At 43.5% G+C, this 19,932-nt stretch overlaps 1 protein-coding gene across 4 annotated transcripts in view; it reads right to left on the bottom strand.

The window, feature by feature from the left end:
• The window catches only part of CTNNA1 (catenin alpha 1), a 370,505-nt gene that overhangs the window by 201,679 nt on the left and 148,894 nt on the right, over nt 1–19,932 (bottom strand). The gene's annotated exons all lie outside the window — the stretch shown is intronic.

Below are 19,932 nucleotides of genomic sequence, written 5' to 3'. Positions count from 1 at the left end.
CTTTAACAAGTGGTGCTGGGAAAACTGGTCAACCACTTGTAAAAGAATGAAACTAGAACACTTCCTAACACCGTACAGAAAAATAAACTCAAAATGGATTAAAGATCTAAACGTAAGACCAGAAACTATAAAACTCCTAGAGGAAAACATAGGCAAAACACTCTCCGACATAAATCACAGCAGGATCCTCCATGACCCACCTCCCAGAATATTGGAAATAAAAGCAAAAATAAACAAATGGGACCTAATTAAAATTAAAAGCTTTTGCACAACAAAGGAAACTATAAGCAAGGTGAAAAGACAGCCTTCAGAAGGGGAGAAAATAATAGCAAACGAAGCAACAGACAAACAATTAATCTCAAAAATATACAAGCAACTTCTGCAGCTGAATTCCAGAAAAATAAACGACCCAATCAAAAAATGGGCCAAAGAACTAAACAGACATTTCTCCAAAGAAGACATACAGATGGCTAACAAACACATGAAAAGATGCTCAACATCACTCATTATTAGAGAAATGCAAATCAAAACCACAATGAGGTATCATTTCACACCAGTCAGAATGGCTGCTATCCAAAAGTCTACAAGCAATAAATGCTGGAGAGGGTGTGGAGAAAAGGGAACCCTCTTACACTGTTGGTGGGAATGCAAACTAGTACAGCCACTATGGAGAACAGTGTGGAGATTCCTTAAAAAACTGGGAATAGAACTGCCATATGACCCAGCAATCCCACTGCTGGGCATATACACCGAGGAAACCAGAATTGAAAGAGACACGTGTACCCCAATGTTCATCGCAGCACTGTTTACAATAGCCAGGACATGGAAGCAACCTAGATGTCCATCAGCAGACGAATGGATAAGGAAGCTGTGGTACATATACACAATGGAATATTACTCAGCCATTAAAAAAAAATACATTTGAATCGGTTCTACTGAGATGGATGAAACTGGAGCCCATTATACAGAGTGAAGTAAGCCAGAAAGAAAAACAACAATACAGTATACTAATGCATATATATGGAATTTGAAAGATGGTAACGATAACCCTATATGCGAGACAGAATAAGAGACACAGATGCATGGAACAATTTTATGGACTCTGAGGGAGAAGGTGAGGGTGGGACGTTCTGGGAGAATAGCATTGAAACATGTATATTATCGTATGTGAGGCAGAGCACCATTCCATGTTCGATGCATGAGACAGGGGCTCAGGGCCGGGGCAATGGGATGGCCCAGAGGGATGGGATGGGGAGGGAGGTGGGTGGGGGGTCCGGGAGGGGGAACACATGTAGACCCATGGCTGATTCATGTCAATGTGTGGCAAAAACTATTACAATATTGTAAAGTAATTAGCCCCCAACTAAAATAAATAAATTTATAAAATAAAAAATAAATAAATAAATAAAGATCCAGACAACTATGAAAAAAAAAAAAAAGAATGAAGTGTGGTTGCACAGCAAAGGAAACTGTAAAACAAAAAGACAACCCTCAGATTGGGAGAAAATATTTGCAAAGGAAGCAACCAACAAAGGAGTAATCTCCAAAATATACAAACAGCTCATGCAGCTCAATATCAAAAAACAAACAACCCAAACAAAAAATGGGCAGAAGACCTAAACAGACATTTCTCCAAAGAAGACATACAGATGACCAACAAACACATGAGAAGATGCTCAACATCACTAATTATTAGAGAAATCCAAAGCAAAACTACAATGAGGTATCACCTTACAATAGTCAGAATGGCCATCATCAAAAAACCTACAAACAATAAATTCCAGAGAGCGTGTAGAAAAAAGGGAACCCTCTTGCACTGTTGCTGGGGATGTAAATTGATACAGCCACTCTGGAAGACATTATGGAGGTTCCTTAAAAAACTAGGAATAAAACTACCATATGACCCAACAATCCCACTACTGGGCATATACCCTGAGAAAACCATAACTGAAAAAGATACATGTACCCCAATGTTCACTGCAGCAGTATTTACAATAGCCAGGACATGGAAGCAACCTAAGTGTCCATCGACAGATGAATGGATAAAGAAGCTGTGGTACATATATACAGTGGACTATTACTCAGCCATAAAAAGGAACACATTTGAGTCAGTTCTAATGAGATGAGCTTATTAGACAGAGTCAAGTAAGTCAGAAAGAGAAAAACAAACATTGTATATTAACGCATATATATGGAATCTAGAAAGATGGTACTGATGAACCTATTTGCAGGGCAGCAAAGGAGATGCAGACATAGAGAACAGACTTGTAGACACGGTGGGGAAGGAAAGAGTGAGATGAATAGAGAGAATAGCATGAAAACATATACTTTACCATATGTAAAACAGCCAGTGAGAATTTGCTGTATGGCTCAGAGAGCTCAAACAGGTGCTCTGTGACAATCTAGAAGGGTGGGTAGGAGGGAGGTGGGAAGGAGATTCAAGAGGGAGAGGACACATGTATACCTATGCCTGATTCATTTTAATGTATGGTAGAAACCAACAATGTTGTAAAGCAATTAATTAAAAAAAAACCCTGTGCTTATACTGCAGGGGGCAGGAGTTCAATCCCTGGTTAGGTAACTAAGATCCCCCATGCCCTGCTGTGGGGTGTGGCCAAAGAAAAAGAAGAATGAAGTATAAGAGAACATGAGTGAATGCTTGTCATCATACATTAACTTATTCACGTATTCAAAAATATTTTTTGAGTGGCTAATTGCCAGACAGTATGCCAAGCACTGGGAAATCATGGTGAGCCAAACAACATTCCTCCCTCAGGGAGCTTACAAGGTAGCTGGAGAGACAGAGAAGTACAGAAACTGTTATAAAGAGCTAAGTGCTGTGCTGGGAGTAATCTCCATATGTTAAGAGTACCTGTGAATTCATTCATTCATTCGTTTAGTAAATATTTGTGTGCCAAGCTCTTGGAATACAATGATGAACAGAACAGACAACATACACACCTCCATGGTGTTTACAGATTAATGTCAGAAGCAGACATTAATTAAAAACTCTCACAGACATATCATTACCCACTGTGATATGAGCTATGAAAGAAAAGTAATGTGAGAATGTATAAGAGGGGAGCTTGGATTAGTCTGGGAAGATGAAGGAGACCAAAGGATGAGCTGCAAGTAAAGAGGTAGGTAAAAAGAAAAGGAAGATTGTCAATTGTGTCTCAGTAAAACTGGAAAAAGAAAAAAAGGTGACTTCCCTGGTGGTCCAGCAGCTAAGACTCTGCACTCAGCATGCAGGGGACTCAGTTTCAATCTCTAGTCAGGAAACGACCCCCCATGCCACAACTAACAGTTTGTATACCTCAACAAAGGTGGTGCCTCAACTAAGACCTGGCACAGACAGATAACTAAATTAAATAAGTAAATATTTAAAAATAAAAAAGAAAGGAAACAATGCTGGGGTGTTGGTGGTGAAGGGAGGGCATTCCAGAGCAAAGGAATAGTGTGCAAAGGCACAAAGGCTACAGAACATAGTAGATTCTGAAGGAAAGGAAGATGTTCAATATGGCTGCTGCTGCTGCTGCTAAGTCGCTTCAGTCGTGTCCGACTCTGTGCGACCCCATAGACGGCAGCCCACCAGGCTCCGCCATCCCTGGGATTCTCCAGGCAAGAATACTGGAGTGGGTTGCCGTTTCCTTCTCCAGTGCATTAAAGGGAAAAGTGAAAGTGAAGTCGCTCAGTCTGGGCTATAGCTAAGAAGGGCACAGCAAGGTTAAAGAGAATAGAGAAGCAAGCAGGTTAGAATCATGCCATGCTAATAAATTCTTTTGACTGGTAAAGGATTTTAAGCAGGAGAATGATGAGGTCAGATGGATTATTAGAAGCGTCTCTGGACACAGAGAGGAGAGTGAACTCTGCCCCCCACAACATGCCTCACTATCTAGAGCAGCAGATCCTACTGAATGTGGGCATTATGCCCTCAGTGAAACCCTTCTTGGGGGTTTCCTGGCTTAAGTGAGGTCCAGTTTAGCAAACGAAATTAGCCACCTTATTACTACTTCTCCCCAGCATCCATAGCCTAGCTCAGGACCAACAACAGTCATGAATGCAGAAGACATCTGCCTGTTGTGCTGAGAAACAACCCATCAGTGCCTCCAAGACTGGGTACACGAGTTCCCTCTGCCTCATGAGCCATAATGGAGTACACAGGGCAAGGTCCCCTTGGATCTCAAGGCCTTATTCTTTTCATTAATTTGCTTAAGGTGAGGAATGTGAGCCCCGACTGCTATCATTTGCCCTCAGCATTTTGCTCTTACCTTGAGCTTTCAGCCAAACATCTGGCTCTCTGGACCAAAGCACTTTTTACTTGGTGGTAAGCAATACCTTCTGACTACCCTGTCCATCAAGGGGTGTTTCAGTTTAGAGGGTAGGGAGAAGTTGTCCCGTGTCTTCACTGAGGCTGAGGCCCAGGAGACTAGGGTAAGATTTCCAAAATGTGGCTTAGGCAGGAACTCCCTGCCTCAGGTGGCTTACCATTGTTACAGGACCTTTGTTACAGGCTAAACAATTTAGCCTGCCTCCATGGCCTTTGGGGATCTGCCTCTTCTACCAGCTGTTCCCCTGCCTGGTGGGCTCTTTCCCCAAATCTCTCTATGGCAGTGCCTTCTTATCATTCAGGTCTCAACTCAAAAGTCACTGCCTCAACTCAGCCACCCTGATCACCCACTCTAAAGTAACTGGATAGTCACTCTCTATCCCATCACCCCACTGTATTTTCTTCATAATACATGTCACCATCCAAAATTATTCATACTTGTCTGCCTACTTATTATTTGTCTTCTCCCACAACGATGTAGCCTGACATCTTGGACCTTGTCTGTCTTGTTCACTGGTTTATCCCCAGTCCCTAGAGAAATGTCTGGCATGTAGTAGGTGCTGAACAAATGAATGGTGTTAATTTATCTTTCCAACCTTATACCACTCAATTCCTAGATTCATTCCCTGAGCTTTGGAAGGATGGAGGGTTATGGAGATCCTTAGACCTGCTTCACTAATCAAAGTCTCTAATTCCTTCATCCTGGAACAACTTTCCTCTTCTCCCCACCACCTACCTTCCTAACCCTACAACTATTCTCTCTTTTCTTCCAAATTCTGAAATCTTCCCAGATATTCAAGCCTGGTACACACCTCTGTCAAGGATGATCTTCCTGTACTGCAATGAGATGTTTACCTGTCATCTACCCCACTTGCCCACATCTGTAAGCTCCTCAAGGAAGGCATCCATTCACCTTCTTATCCCTAGCACACAACACAATAACCAGCACACAAAAGGTACTTCACTAATGTTTGCTGACTAAGAAAAATGTGGTTCAGAGAAATATGGATTAGGAAACTGTGGTCATTTTTATGGCAGGAGTAGGATGGGTTGTTATAAATCTAGACCTAAAGCAGAGAGGCAGCCCATTCCTATGGACCAAACCAGAAAATAATACCATATTAAATCCTGATAACTAAGAACAAAAGGCTGAAGGTGTGGCCAGAAAGATGCTACTTCTAATTATCCATGTACTCCTGAAGTGAAAAAGAGCAGTGACTTCACAGGTGAGAAGTACAGGAGCATTCTCACTATCAACTCTGGCAAGATCAAGCAAAGAGGCCTGGGAGAAGTGCTAGCTAAAGTCTGTACTTCTAAGCTAAAGTGCTTCCCACTCCTCCAAGCATGTCCTCAAGCCTTATCTCACTAGGGTCTAGGGGGAAGGAAAGTAGGTTTTATCCTATCCAAGAGACTCAGAGAGCTGCCTGCCCAAGGAGACAACACCAGGAGTGAGTTGCTCTATAGCTGTGCCTTTATCCTGCTATTTGGGAGCTCTTAACATGTTCATCCAAGCTTTAGCTGCTAAGCTCCTAGAAGTCTGTATAATTATTGCCTAAAATACAGAACAGTAGAATGTGTAATTAGATGCTTTTAATAAAGGCCTGTGGATGATGCTGATGATGCTGAAGATGATGGCAGGTTTGATAATGATGTTGAAGAGGCTATCCTTGAGGACAAGGGCCAAGAGGGAACCCTTGTCTTAGAATGGAGCAGCAGCCAATATCTCAGGCAAAGGGCTGATCAGGATACAGCCCAGTAATTGTCTGAACTCAAGCTGGGCCAACAGTGACCACCTCAGGGCTTTACTTCTGATCGGCTGTGTAACCCAACCAAGCCTGTTTCTCCATCTCTAAATGGAGAGATATTACCTCTTAGGTTGTTGGGAGGCTCTTTGGAAGTAACCAAATAAGCTCTTTATCAGAGAGCCTATACCACAGTAATTGCTTCAGGATACTGAACTGAACTGAATACTAGTAAATACAAACAGCATTACTTTATGACTGGCAATGGTCTAATCACTTTACATATATTAGCTCATTTATATAATACCCTATAAGGTATGAACTAATATCATCACCCCTTTTATAGATAAAGAAACTGAGGTGCACAAAGGTAAGCTGAGTAATTTGCCCATGGTCACAGAACAAGAAAGTGCCAGAGCTAGGTGTTGAACCCAGGCAGTTGAAGTCCAGAGGCATTACACAGTTGTGGCTACGGTGGCCATGTGATGTGCTGTTCAGATTTCCCTTTGCGAAAACTCCTATAGTGAGCAGAGCTGATTGACTTCAAGATCTATCACAGCATCCACACCAAGGCCATGCATCCTCTGGGTCTCTCTCAACCTACGACTGAACCTAGCAGGGGTACTGGAGTTGGGCCATTCTTGCCCAATATGGGATTGCTATTTTTGTGTGTATGGTAAAATACACATAACATAAAGTTTATCATTTTAACCATTTTAAAGTGTACAATTCAGTGGCATTAAGTGCATTCATATGGTTGTGCAACCATTACCTCCATTCATCTTCAGAACTTTTTTATCTTTCTATCCATACCCATTAAACATTAATTCCTCATTCCCCACCCCCACACCTCAACTTAAGCCCTTGGCAACCACCATTTTACTTTCTATCTGTATGAATTAGACTACTCTAGGTCTCTCATGTATGTGGAATCCTACAGTGTTTTCCCTTTTGTGACTAGCTTATTTTGCTTAGCATAATGCCATCAGGGTTCATGCATGTTGTTATGTGTTAGAATTCCTTTCCTTTAAGATTGAATAATATTCTGTGTTTTGTATATATGACACTTTGTTCATTCTTTTTTTAATTAATTACAAAAAATTATCTGACCATGGAAATTTCTTTCCTTTCTTTTTCCCCCCATTTTGTTTGTTCTTTGATTGAATGGCCAACCTTTGCTCAGGACTGTCAGTGAGCCTGGCTGAGACTTCTTCAGAACTGCACTTCAGTCTGAAGCTCTTTCTACCCAAGTCTCCCTTATTGCCCATCTCCTTTGCCAGGTTGTCTAATCTGCTTTGTAGTCAGAAGACTCTCATCATCTTCCCTAGCTCCCTCTCCCTTTATCCTTCACAGATGCTCCCCCATTAATCTCTTGCATGCCTAATCTCATCTTGATGTCTGTTTCTCAGAGGACCATACTGTCACAACAGCTTCTTAATAAACATTATTTATCATTATCATTATTTCTTAGGAAGGGGAAGAGGCATATAAAGCAAATTTATAAAAATAATTTAGGATAGTTATATAGCATACCTGTGTATAGTAACTTCTTTTGGTATGTATATCTCATTGTAGAAAAGTTAGAAAACACACAAGTAAAAAGAAGAAAATTAAATTCACCCATTATTGTACTATCTCATATTGTTTTCAACCATTAATATCATTACTGTTTTATTTTGGGATAGCTCTCTCTAGATGTTTATCTCTACATATGCAATATCAATTTCTTTTTAAGCAAACTGGTTTCTTTCATAGAATGGATCGAGTGGAAATGACTATGGAATTTGGATTGTATAAAATAACTTAATTTAGGAATGCATTCATTTGTTCACTCATTTAACACATATTTATTGAACAGCTACCAAATATCAGGCCCTGCTCTAGGCACAAGGGATGTAAGACAGACACAGCTCTTGTCTGCAAAAAGCACACAGTTTAGCATAACCAAAGATGCTCTCTATGCATTTACAATATGCTGCTGTATAGACACAGAGCAGGGCCACCCAGCCCAACTTCCCAACTTGCTTTCTTGGAGAAGGTGGTATCTCATTCAAGACTTGAGGGATAGCAAAGAATTAACCAGCCAGAAGACAGGAAATTTTAAGAGGCATTGTAAGGCCAGAACCTAGGTAAAGGGGATCATGCATAGTAGATTTGGTTGCTTAAGGAGCAGCTGACTCTGTAAACAACTAAGTGTGTGTGTGTGTGTGTGTGTGTGTGTGTGTGTGTGTGTGTGTGTGTGTGTGTGTGTGTGTGTGTGTGTGTGTGTGTGTGTGTGTGTGTGTGTGTGTGTGTGTGTGTGTGTGTGTGTGTGTGTGTGTGTGTGTGTGTGTGTGTGTGTGTGTGTGTGTGTGTGTGTGTGTGATTAGCAGCCACTCAGACTCAGCAAGGGATAAGACCTTAACCAGTCGAAGAATCTTGGGCAGACGTTCTCAATGGAGGTGGCAGAGACCTAGGAACCCACTAGAGGAAAGTAGCTAACTGATCCTCAACTTTAGATTGGAAATACTGGCCAAGCATTCAGCTCTCCAAGGGCAAGGATGGCAGCTACTCCCCCTCTGTGGAGTATTTAGGCCCAGGACAAAGCCAAGTAACAGAGAGGATTCTTAATTGTAACTAGTGCCCAGGGATCATTGTTTCTCAGCCTAAAGAGGTCTCAGGCTAAAGAATCACACTGCGGACAATTCTGGCATCAACATGAAGTGTAGACTCCAGCGTCTTGGAAGTAATGCAGAAAAAATACGAAAGCCTAGCCTTTCTCTGAGAAGATCTGAATTATTTATCAACAGCAGTACCAACACTGCCCATCACAGAATTTCCAAGAGATGTTAAAGATCAGCAGAAAGTGAGTATTGTTTCAAGAATTATTTTGCTATAAACTTTTTTTTTTGGTTGGCAGCAGCTGACGTCTTGTTTTCTGATTCCTATATTATTGTTGGCCAAGTTCTATTTTAGCATATGGCCATAAATTAAATTATTCAATGAGATAATATAAAAAGGTCTCAATGTGTACTGAAAGGCACCATCATCCCACTAAATATGAATATAACTTGGGTTTTTGAGGAAGAAAGTGGTAGACAACCATGCTTTGGTGTTTTTAGGTACGTAGGTACGTAGGTGAGGTAGGCACCCACACATGTCACCACATCCCTCTGAACAATAGAGACAGCTCCTCACTTCTGGACCAGGAGGGGATGGGCTGAGGTGACCTGGCAGTGCTTCCTCAGTGTCACCTTCCTTGAACATCAGCAAGTCCCCCATTCCATTTGTAAATTCCATGCTTAGCAAAGCAGCTGCCAGTAAGTGGCCTAGGGAATGAAGGCCCATCTCTGTGGTCAGGAGGCCTTGGCATTGAGATGGACAGGAACATGCCCAGACCTGGCAGCAGGACCCTCTAAGACAGGCAACCACAAAGATCAGAACTGGTCAGGGGTCTGATGTCTTTCCGATGTAAGAACTGTCACCACCTCCCTCAGGGACAGGCCTGGGCAGGAGCTGTCACTGGGTGGGTGAACACCCACTGGTCTCAGCCAATTTAGCAGTCAGAGTAAAAATAACACCAGGAGCATCATTTTCCAAAATTAAGGGCGATGCTATAGCAAATGTATGCAGATGTATACAGACACAGATGGGAACAAGTGTATTTAATTGTAAATGAGTCAGAACAGAGCAAATGAGATTTCCCTTATATTTGGGTTCCAAAAATTACAGAGAAAATGTGCCTGAGGCAGAAACAAACCAAAAAAACCACCAGAAGAAAGCAGGGGGGGTGGGGGAGGGGGTGTAGATTGTTGATTCAAAAGCCACATGGGAGGGAACCTTTGGCATCCAGAAGGGATGGCTTTGGTTTTCTCTGGGGTTTATGAAAGCGTCCTGGCTCCCGAAGACCCTAAAGTGACAACGATGGCTGGACTCATGGTGCTCTGGTCTCATCTGGCCAATGGATGCCAAAGAAAGTGGGGAAAGGAAGGGAGGGCTGTAATGGGCTGTCCTTAGGAAGGGAGCCAAAGGTCAGCTTTTGTGACCTCAGAAAAACAAGCTGAGGTGGAGAAAAGAGAGGGAGAAAAAACATCTCTGCCTAGCTCCACGTGGCTGAAGAAAGAGGAATGACTACAGCATACTTCTCGTTTAGAAAGTACCATTTCACTTCAACAGCTTTAAGGAGGGCACCGAGTAGAGTGCCTGGCTCTTGGCAGATGTTCAGTAAATACTAGAAGAAGGAAAGGAAAGAGAAAACATGGAAAGAAGGAAGAATATATCATCTTGCAAGTCCCTCCCATTCAGCAGACTGAGGCAGTGCTGGAGTGACGAACCGAGGAAGCAAAAAAGCAGACTGCGCAAGTGGAGACATGCTGCTCTGGGAGAGAATGGATACATGTATATGTATGGCTGAGTCCCTTCCCTGTGCACCTGAAACTATCACAACATTGTTAACTGGCCATACCCCAACACAAAATAAAAATTTTTTAAGTGAATAAATAAAGGAACATGCTGCAACAGACACAGCTGTGCCCTCTTTTTGGGTTCAGGGGGATGTGGGAGATGGGCTGGAAAGTGAGGCACACTGATCCTGCCAGGCCTCCTACCCCTGAAAGCTCATGCCCTCCACAGGCAGTAGTCTGGAATTCACATCTACCCCCTGTGCCTGAACTATGGTAATCTGCACCTCAGAGAACAGAAAAGACTTGTTTCAGCATAGCCGGAGAGCTGTCCTTAAGGGCAGCAGCCTGACACACAAGTTGAAAGCTCTGTGCATCTGGGCCACCTCTGTCTGAGCACAGCACCTCTGGTAGATGCCTTCGAGTAGATGCATGTATGAATAGAAGCATAAGTGAATGAATGAACACAACAAAGACTCTTTCCCCACCCCAAAATGGTCTCATTCCGTGGTTTGAACCCTTTACCACTCCCTCCCCAGCCTTGTTTCCTGTGTCCTGATGAATCTCTGCAAACCCAGCCTTAGGCCCCTGCCTGCTGCAGAATTCCAGGAAGGAAGGAAACACAAAGGCTCCTCTCCGGGGAAAGGGCAAACGGAGATTTCATCCCCAGTCACCCTGCATTCTTCGTCAGTTTTGCAGTCTTTGCATTCTCTCCCCAGAACACCCAGAGGGCTAGGTTGGCCTTCTAGACATTTGACCTAAGTTCCCCCCACCCCCACCACTCCCCTAAAACCTCTCTTGCCTCTGCTCCACCCCCAGGATTTTAGCCTTGAAGAAAGCCAATACTGTGTATCTAGTGATCTGCAGTTAGCTCCAGGGAGGGTTCTGAGTGTTACAATCCAGAACAGTACATGGCTCAGATCTGCAGGTCCTCTGAGCCACCCCTCCCAGTTACCAGCAGACACAGAAGCAAAAGAAACTGAAGAAACGCCACACAGCATCACGCAACACAGCTGTGAGCAGCCCAGCCCAGTCACTGCAGCCCCAGTCTGCCACATGCCAGCCTGGCAAGGGTTCCTTAAAATGAAGTCAAGGAGCACTGAAGAACCGCTTCAAGCAGAGGCCCGTGTGTGCTATTCACAGGCTCTGTTTCAACACTGGCTTCCTACAGAAGTTCAGTGCCCAAACTCTGGTTCCTTTCTGTAACCTGCCTCCCCTTGCCCTGCCCTTGCCTTTTGTGCCAGACATCAGGTGTCCTACTTTATAGACTTTCCACCTCCCTCCCTGTCTTCCTCTTCCTCCTTCTTCCCCCTCTCTTCCTCCCTTCTTCCATTTGCTCAATACCAGCATTTATGAAGCTCTTTTAGGTAGGATGAGTTCAGTGGCATATGTGACAGAGCAGGGACTGGCACATAGCAAACTAGGGAATTAGAAGGCAGGTTTTGAAAAGATGGAGAAAGAGAGATTGTTGGAGAAAAGATATATTATTAGTATAATAACTACCAGAACTAGACCATAAGAGAGAAAAGCATCTTGTAGACGCTTCAACCTGACTTTGGACTTTGGAAAATCAGACCCTGTCTTGCATCTCCTCCAAGCAAGACCTAAAGATTAACATCTCTGCCTGTGTTTTCTGAGACATCTTGTTTTGGGTTCCCACAAAACAAACCCTGAAACAGGGATTCAGGTGCAAATTGTTTATTTGGGAGGTGGTTCCAGGAAGCACTGGTAGGGAAGTGAGGAAGTGAGACAAAGAAGGAAAGGAAACCACTAAAGGGTATGTTATAAAGTTACATGGACACTGGAACTTAGATGTGCTGGGAACTGGAAGATAACGTGAATGCCCCAGGGTTACCCGCTGAGGGGTGAGGAAGCTGGGCCACATGCACACTCCCATTACTGGCTGACAGCAGTGCTCAGAGCTGAGCCATTAACTCCCTGGCGCTCCCTGCTTTCCCTGTGCCTAGGCCAAGTATGCATCTTTGGCTACAACCAAGCCTTCAGGGAAAGTCCCCTGTGTTTGCAACAAGCAGCCTCTGGTGAGTAGAGGTGAGCACTGAGAGAATTTGAGCAGGGCCACAGCAACATTTGCTTCCCTGGTGGCTCAGTGGTAAAGAATCCACCAGCCAATGCAGGTGACATGGGTTCAGTACCTGGGTCAAGAAGATCCCGTGGAGAAGGAAATGGCAGCCCACTCCAGTATTCTTGCCTGGAAAATCCCATGGATAGAAGAGTCTGGCAGGCTACAGTCCATGAGGTCTTAAAAGAGTGGAACACAACTGAAGCGGCTAAACAACAGTGACATTTGATACAAACTGCTGTAGCCTCCCAATCAACACCCTTTAACTTCAGCCACTTTTGAGTTGATTTCTATCCCTTGAAACTAAACAACCCCTCACTAAGCTATCCCCCCTCTCTCTTATCATCCCTAGTAGCTAGCCATGGCACCACAAAACCCCTCACTCTTCCTCTTTTCTCTTGTCTCTATGGCCTTAAAAGGTCCCTCTTAAAAAAAAAAAAAAAAAAAAAAAAAGGTCCCTCTTTACCTCAAAATATTTTTGAACCTCAACCCATGTTTTTTTTCTATGCTCTTGTCTTGGAATATTTCCCTTCCACCTGAGTTTCTGCATGCATGCACGTATGTGCCTATGAGCGTGCATACAGACATACACAGACACACACATACACACCTCTTGCTTCCTCCAAGACTTTGTTCCATTTTCAGTTACCCTCCTTAACAGAGGAGCAGGAATACTAAAGAGAGTATTCCAGGCAGCAGAAGCCATAAGAGTCTGCTCATAAATCAGGCCTAAGGGTGCCCCTCCCAGTGGGTTCCCATCACCCAGGATACAAAATTCCTGAGCCTGGAATTCAATGCTTTAATCCAATTTACCATTCTTTACCTAATCTACTTCTGTCTTTTCCTATGCATCTTATTAATCAACAAACATCAACGGACTTCTCTGGTGGTCCAATGGCTAAGACACTGACCTCCCAATATAGAGGGCCCAAGTTCAATCTCTGATCAGGGATCTAGATTCACATGCTGCAACTAAGAGTTTTCATGCTGCAACTAAATACCCTGCATGCCGCAATGAAGATCAAAGATCCCATGTACCACAGTTCTAAGTCCTGGTACAGACAAATAAATAAATATTAAAAAAAAAAAAAATCAAGGGCTTTCTACATAACGAGCATGGGCCAAGCACCAGGGAAGAGCCAAGACAGACACAGTTCCACGGTTTCTTTCCTCACAGAGTTTACAGCCCTTTATGGGTGCAAAAGAGAGAGACAGAATGGAGATCATAGGAAGACTGCCCTTCTTTGATCCAAAAAACATTCTGGGAGGAGCCCAGATCCAACTGCCTTCCTGGTGTCTGTGCCTCTCCCATCTGTATTCAGCCTCCAATAAATTCTGTCTGCTGGTATTCACACCTGGTGGGGCTCCTTCCCACGCTGTCCCAGAGTCAGTCTATGTGACCAGTAGAATATAGCAGAGGTAATGGTACAGCACTACTGAGATTAGGTTATAAAAGACACTGCAGCTTCTGTCTTGGGCTTTTCTCTCTCACATTATTTTCTCTCAGATTCCATTGCCATTTCATAAGCATCTCTGGAGACAATGCGACTTCCAGCAAATAGCCGTAACAGTGACTCATCTTAGAAATAGATCCTCCACCCTTAGTCAAGCCTTCAGATGACTGCAGTCCTAGGCTATGGAATCTCCTGAGAGACTGTGAGCTAGAACCATTTTGCTAAACTGTTCCCCGATTTCCATCCCTCAGAAACTCTGGGAGATAATAAATGTTTAAAGGTACTACATTGGGGGGCGGGGTATTTTGTTACACAGCAATAGGTTAATATACTGCCTTAATATACCACCTTCCCCTTGATATCCAAGGCCTTTCTGCTTGTTCCACATGGTTCTCATTGTCTGTCTGCTTACCAGCATCTCTTGCTGGGCCTGGTAGGAGGCATCACAACATGATTCCCAAGATGCTTTCAAAGCTTCAGAGTTGGCTGAAACTCTGCCCACTTTACTTTCCCTTAGCAGTTTTTCCCCTTAATTTATGTTCCCTTATATACAATTCAAAGGAAAAAAAGAAGTATCAAGTTCCTGATTCGTGCATACTTAACTTTTTCCCCATGGCCTTGAGAAAGGGCTTTTGGTGTGAGAGAGGTCTATCTTTGAGCCCCTTAAAGCTTCTACTCTTAAATAATGTTTGTTGGCTGGTGGGATGGGTGATGAGTATGTGAGTGGGTGAGAAGGTATGTGGATGGATAGATCACTGGTGGTATTAAAAAAAAAGTTTCTACTCCTTCTGTGAACAAAAGAAGTGAGCTTACCAAGAGAAAACAAAACTTGGACCTCAAAACTTTGGAGCTGGATTTTGAATCTGGAATTTGTGTTCTCTAAGTGGACTCCAAACCTGGCCGCTTCCTTGACCTCCTCTGACTCAGTCCCTCTGCCTCACTGGATGGCTTTTTCCATCAGAGATATGCAAACACTCCCAGGGTAGTTTCCTCACAGAGCACAAAGGGAATACACAAATACAGACTTATTTTAAAGCTTGAGTGCAGGATTTGGACACACTGAGAATTGACTTATAGGGCTGCATTCTCTATCAGTAGAGGATTCAAGCTCTGAACTCAGTTTTCCCCTTTTTGTTTTAATTTTCTATCCTGAGAAGTAGCTCTGAAAATTCCCAAGGGACATTAAATCACCTACCTGCCCCAGGTCACCACCATAAGATTTGGCATTGAGGGACCATTTTCCTAGGTTTGAGATCATCCAGAGTTGGACATAAGACAGAAAAGAGAGAAGCAGTCTTGGTAATTTTGGCAGCTCTGATAGTGCTCCTCTCCTTTGGAGTGAGTGCAAATCGTTCTGCAAGGTCCAAAGGAGCTAAGGAGAATACAGAATACTGTTTATTGAGCCCCTACTATATACAAGGTTGTTATATCATTCCTCTCAGGAACAAATGAGGGAGGAATTGGTGGCAGTTTGAAAGCATTGCTTTAAATTTTTATTTCTCTTTCCAGCAAAAGGTGGTATCTATCCTGTGTTGTCTCCCCTTGAATCTGGGCAGGCTGGTGACTTCTTTGACTATAGAGTAGGGTACAAATGATGCTATGTGAGCCCCACGGCTATATCATCAAAGGCCATGAAGTTACTGCTTTGCTGGCTGGGACATTCACTCTTGGAACCTGGAATCATCATGTAAGAAGGCCCAGAGGCCACCATGCTATGAGGAAGCGCAAGCCATGTGGAGAGGCCGTGGCCAACAGTCCAAGCTGAGCCCAGTTTCAAGTCAGCCCAGTAAAGCCCCAGATGTCATGAAGCAGAAACAACTATTCTTCACTGTGCCTTGTCCAAATTTACTAACCTGCAGAATCTGTGAGCATGACAAATTGGGGTTTTTTTTTTTAAAGACAAACATATGTGTGTGTGTGTGTGTGTGTGTGTGTGTAGGATATTAAAAAAGCAAAGACATCACTTTGCTGACAAACGTCTGTATAGTCAAAGCTATGATTTTTCCAGTAGTCGTGTACGGATGTGAGAGTTGGACCATAAAGAATGCTAAGTGCCGAAGAACTGATGCTTTCGAACTGTGGTGCTGGAGAAGACTCTCGAGAGTCCCTTGGACAGTACAGAGATCAAACCAGTCAATCCTAAAGGAAATCAACCCTGAATATTCATTAGAAGGACTGAGGCTGAAGCTGAAGCTCCAATACTTGGGCCACCTGATGCAAAGAGCTGACTCACTGGAAAAGACTCTGGTGCTGAGAAAAGATTGAGGGCAGGAGGAGAAAGGGACGACAGAGGATGAGATGGTTGGATAGCATCACTGACTCAATGGACATGAGTTTGAGCAAACTCCATGAGATAGTGAAGGACAGAGGAACCTGGCATGCTGCAGTCCATGGTGTCGCAGAGTTGGACAAGACTTTATGACTAAACAACAAAGTGGCAGAAGGTTTCTTTTCTTTTTTTTTTTATTTACAGAGTTCCATCGTTTATGAAACAGAGACTCCATTTAAGACTGTTCTCACAGAAAGCAGTAGAAGAGCAGTCACTTGGATGGGGAGGAGGCTAGTGAACCTGTGACTCTCAGGAATCTTCCGGCAGTGGCCACAGCTGGGGGACAGGTGGTGTCTACCCTTTGGCTCTGTCTCCATCCTGGGTGTCTGCTCAAGGATCATCCTCTCATGGTTCTGACCTCTCTGACCTTGGCCCTTAGGGGACCTCTTGACTTGGCTGTTGTCATTCCAGATTCATGTATCCTGCCTCTTCCTAGAGAAACCTGAGAATTCCTCAGACTGGAAGCTTCAGATTCTCCAAGAGCAAATCAGTTAGTGCTTTGAATTCACATGTTAACAAACAGGTTATTTAGCATCACTTGAAAAGAGTAACACAAATTACCTCTAACAGGTGGGACTATGGATGGATGGTTGTTGTTTAGTGGCTAAGTCATGTCCAACTCTTTTGAGACCCCATGGACTGTAGCCTGCCAGGCTCTTCTGTCCATGGGATTTCCCAGGCAAGAATACTGGAGTGGGTTGCCACTTCCTTCTCCAAGGAGGTTTGTTTCTATAAAGCCCATTGTTTTTCCATGAGGGACCCAGTCAGGGATGAGATATCAGGATAGCTGGGTTGTAGGATTGGGAGAATCATATGGTTGTACTTTTCCTTGGTTGAACTCCAAACCCTGCATTTACTTTTCCATTTCAGGGCAGCAATGCCCATATACTTCAAGCCCTGGGACATTTGGCAAAGATGAATCCAGGTTCTTTGTTACTGTCTGATGCTCAGCATGAAAAGCTGGAGCAGGGTTCCTGGGTCTGGAAGACTCATCTCCATACACATAAGAGCTATATGCTGGTGCCTGATTCACTCATTTTTCAAGCAGATCCTGACCTCCAGGAGATGCTGTGAGCTAGGATCTCTTTGAGAACCAATCAAAAGCCCTTTGAAGACTGGCTTTAAAAAAATATATGGATTTACCTGTAGGGTGAAGGTGAGGCGGGTTTGGTCCTTTCTCTCCTTTGGAGAGAGGAGATGGGGTCTGATTTCTCCACTCTCTTCCCTGTTTACAATGGTGATGAGGGTTTCATTTCATTAGTTTTATAAAGTCTCTGAAGGGTTTCAGGTTTCAGGTGTTGTAATAAGTGTGAAATATAATTTCTTTTTTATCAAGATAAAAAATCCAACCTCAGAGATTCAACTACTGGGAATCTGCTCGTAAAAAGCAGGAACCCTAATGTTGACTTTAAATAAATTGCAACTGAAGCATAATCGAGCATCAAATTATCACTGCAAATCCTCTCAGGAATTCTCTGTCAATGGATAGACAATAAGACCCCAGTCCCATCCAGGAAGGAGGCCAGATAGAAGCCATAATCCTGCTACCTCTCATATCTAGGGGCTTCCCGGGCCCATCTTTTTTTCCTCAGAATGTACAATTCTCCCTGTACAGGTTCTCAATTCCACTCCACAGACTTTCCTTAGCACCCTCCCCACATCCTCTCAAACCCACTTTCCTGCACAGCAATTTCTGGTGAGTGCTGCAGGCTGAGTTTTCCAAAGGTACAGCCCTGGCCATTAACCTTTAAAGAGCAAAATGCCAACAGTGCTGCGTCACAGGGGGCACACCTTCTATTTACAGCTCCTTTTTCAGATCACAAGGTATGAGACAAAGAAAGAATTTTGCTTGACTAACAGGAAGTGCTTAGCATTAATGCAGGGGAAAAAAAGCCATGATATGATCTGAGCAAGTCATGGACAACCCAGGTCAAATAGGAGATTCTAGGCAGCGCGTTAGAGGGTTCTGGGACCAAAGCTACAATAAGCAACTCTGGGAAATTCTATAGGAAGGGAAAATGAGCATTTACTGAACTCTTACTATGTGTCAGGTGCCATGCAAGATATTGTACATATATTATTTATTCCTCATTTCAGTCCTGGGAGGTCCCATTTTATGAATGAGTAAACTGAGACTCAGAAAAAAGTGATTAATTAACTGAGGTTAATTGCCCCATATCACACAACTAGTGTGGGAAGGACCTGGGATTCAGATTTGTTAACTCCACATTCTTCATTTTACCTACTGCTTGTAAGAAGTATATCCTTGCCTTGGCACAGACATCCTAGCATGTGACTCCCAACCTCCTCAAAATGAAAACAGGAAAGATTGAAAGTTATTTCCAATATGTTTATTGAATGGCTTGAATGTAAGGATCTTTTACAACCCTTGAGAAGTTTCTAGACGAAACTGAGTGTTAACTGTGGGACTCAGAATCTCGAGTCTATGCAGTAGAAGTACCTAACTCTGCCTCTGAGTGCTCCCAGCCCCCCGCCACAGCCATCCACAGAGCCTCAGTCCATACATAAGGCTTCTCAAGTACCTACACTTCTTTCTCTACTCTAAATGCATGTGAAGTTCTGTGCTCAGTTGTTAAGTCACCTCTGATTCTGTGCGACCCTATGGGCTATAGCCTGCCAGGCTCCTCTGTCCATGGGATTCTCCAGGCAAGAACACTTGAGGGAGTTGCCATTTCCTCCTCTGGGGGATCTTCCCATCCCAGGGATCAAATCCGTGTCTCTTGGGTCTGCTACATTGGCAGGCGGATACTTTAACAACTGTACCACCTGGGAAGCCCAAAGATGACTCCAAATAACCATCTCTTGAGGCTGGTAGAACACTGATGTCTAATCATTTACCCACTCTCACAAAGCCCAATGTCTCAGGCAGGGTCATATAGATTCTTCCACGTCAGCCACCCAAGCCACCTCTGACACACCCATGGTCCCAGCCCCCTGGTGCCCTTGGATCAGGAAGCTCTGTTACTTTGGGGTGGGTTCTTGGGGTGCCAACCTCTCTATTGCACTCTCTCAGAGGTTCTGCAAGGAGTAGGATTTAGGTCTGCACAGTTTAGAATATTCCTGACTTTAGATTTCTTCCCAACCTGGCTGACTGCCAGGACGGCTTCCTCTCTCCTACCCACTCTAGGACCCTAGTACAGCCTCATCAATGAGCTCAGGTTGGGAGAAAAAACAAAACAACACAAAATGGAAATTTTCTGCTCATTCTCCATTATTTTCCACAGTAGAACATGAAAGCACTGTTTCATTCACCCTCAAGCCAAAAACTTAAGCATCATTTTCAATTCCTTTCTTTCTTTTATACTATATAATATTTAATCCGTCAGTCTCTGTCTTCTATATATATCTAAATTTTGAAAATACATCTATATTTTGAAGCCTCTATCTACAAAATATAACCAGAATAAAAATAAAACCACTTCTTTACCACCTCCAGTGCTACCTCAGTCCACGTGCTTATCACCTCTTATTTGGATTACTGTATTCATAACTAGTCCTCCTGCTTCAATTCTCAATCCCTTTTAGTCTGTTTTATGCTCAACATCTAGAACTGCACTGTCTACTATACTAGCTACTAGCCACACGTGGAGGACTTCC

This window comes from Giraffa tippelskirchi, chromosome 6, assembly GCF_054371585.1.
Source record: "Giraffa tippelskirchi isolate mGirTip1 chromosome 6, T2T-mGirTip1v1.2.pri, whole genome shotgun sequence".
NCBI lineage: Eukaryota > Metazoa > Chordata > Mammalia > Artiodactyla > Giraffidae > Giraffa > Giraffa tippelskirchi.
Note: the sequence above shows the minus strand (reverse complement) of the source record. Positions and strands in the feature narration are given on the sequence as shown.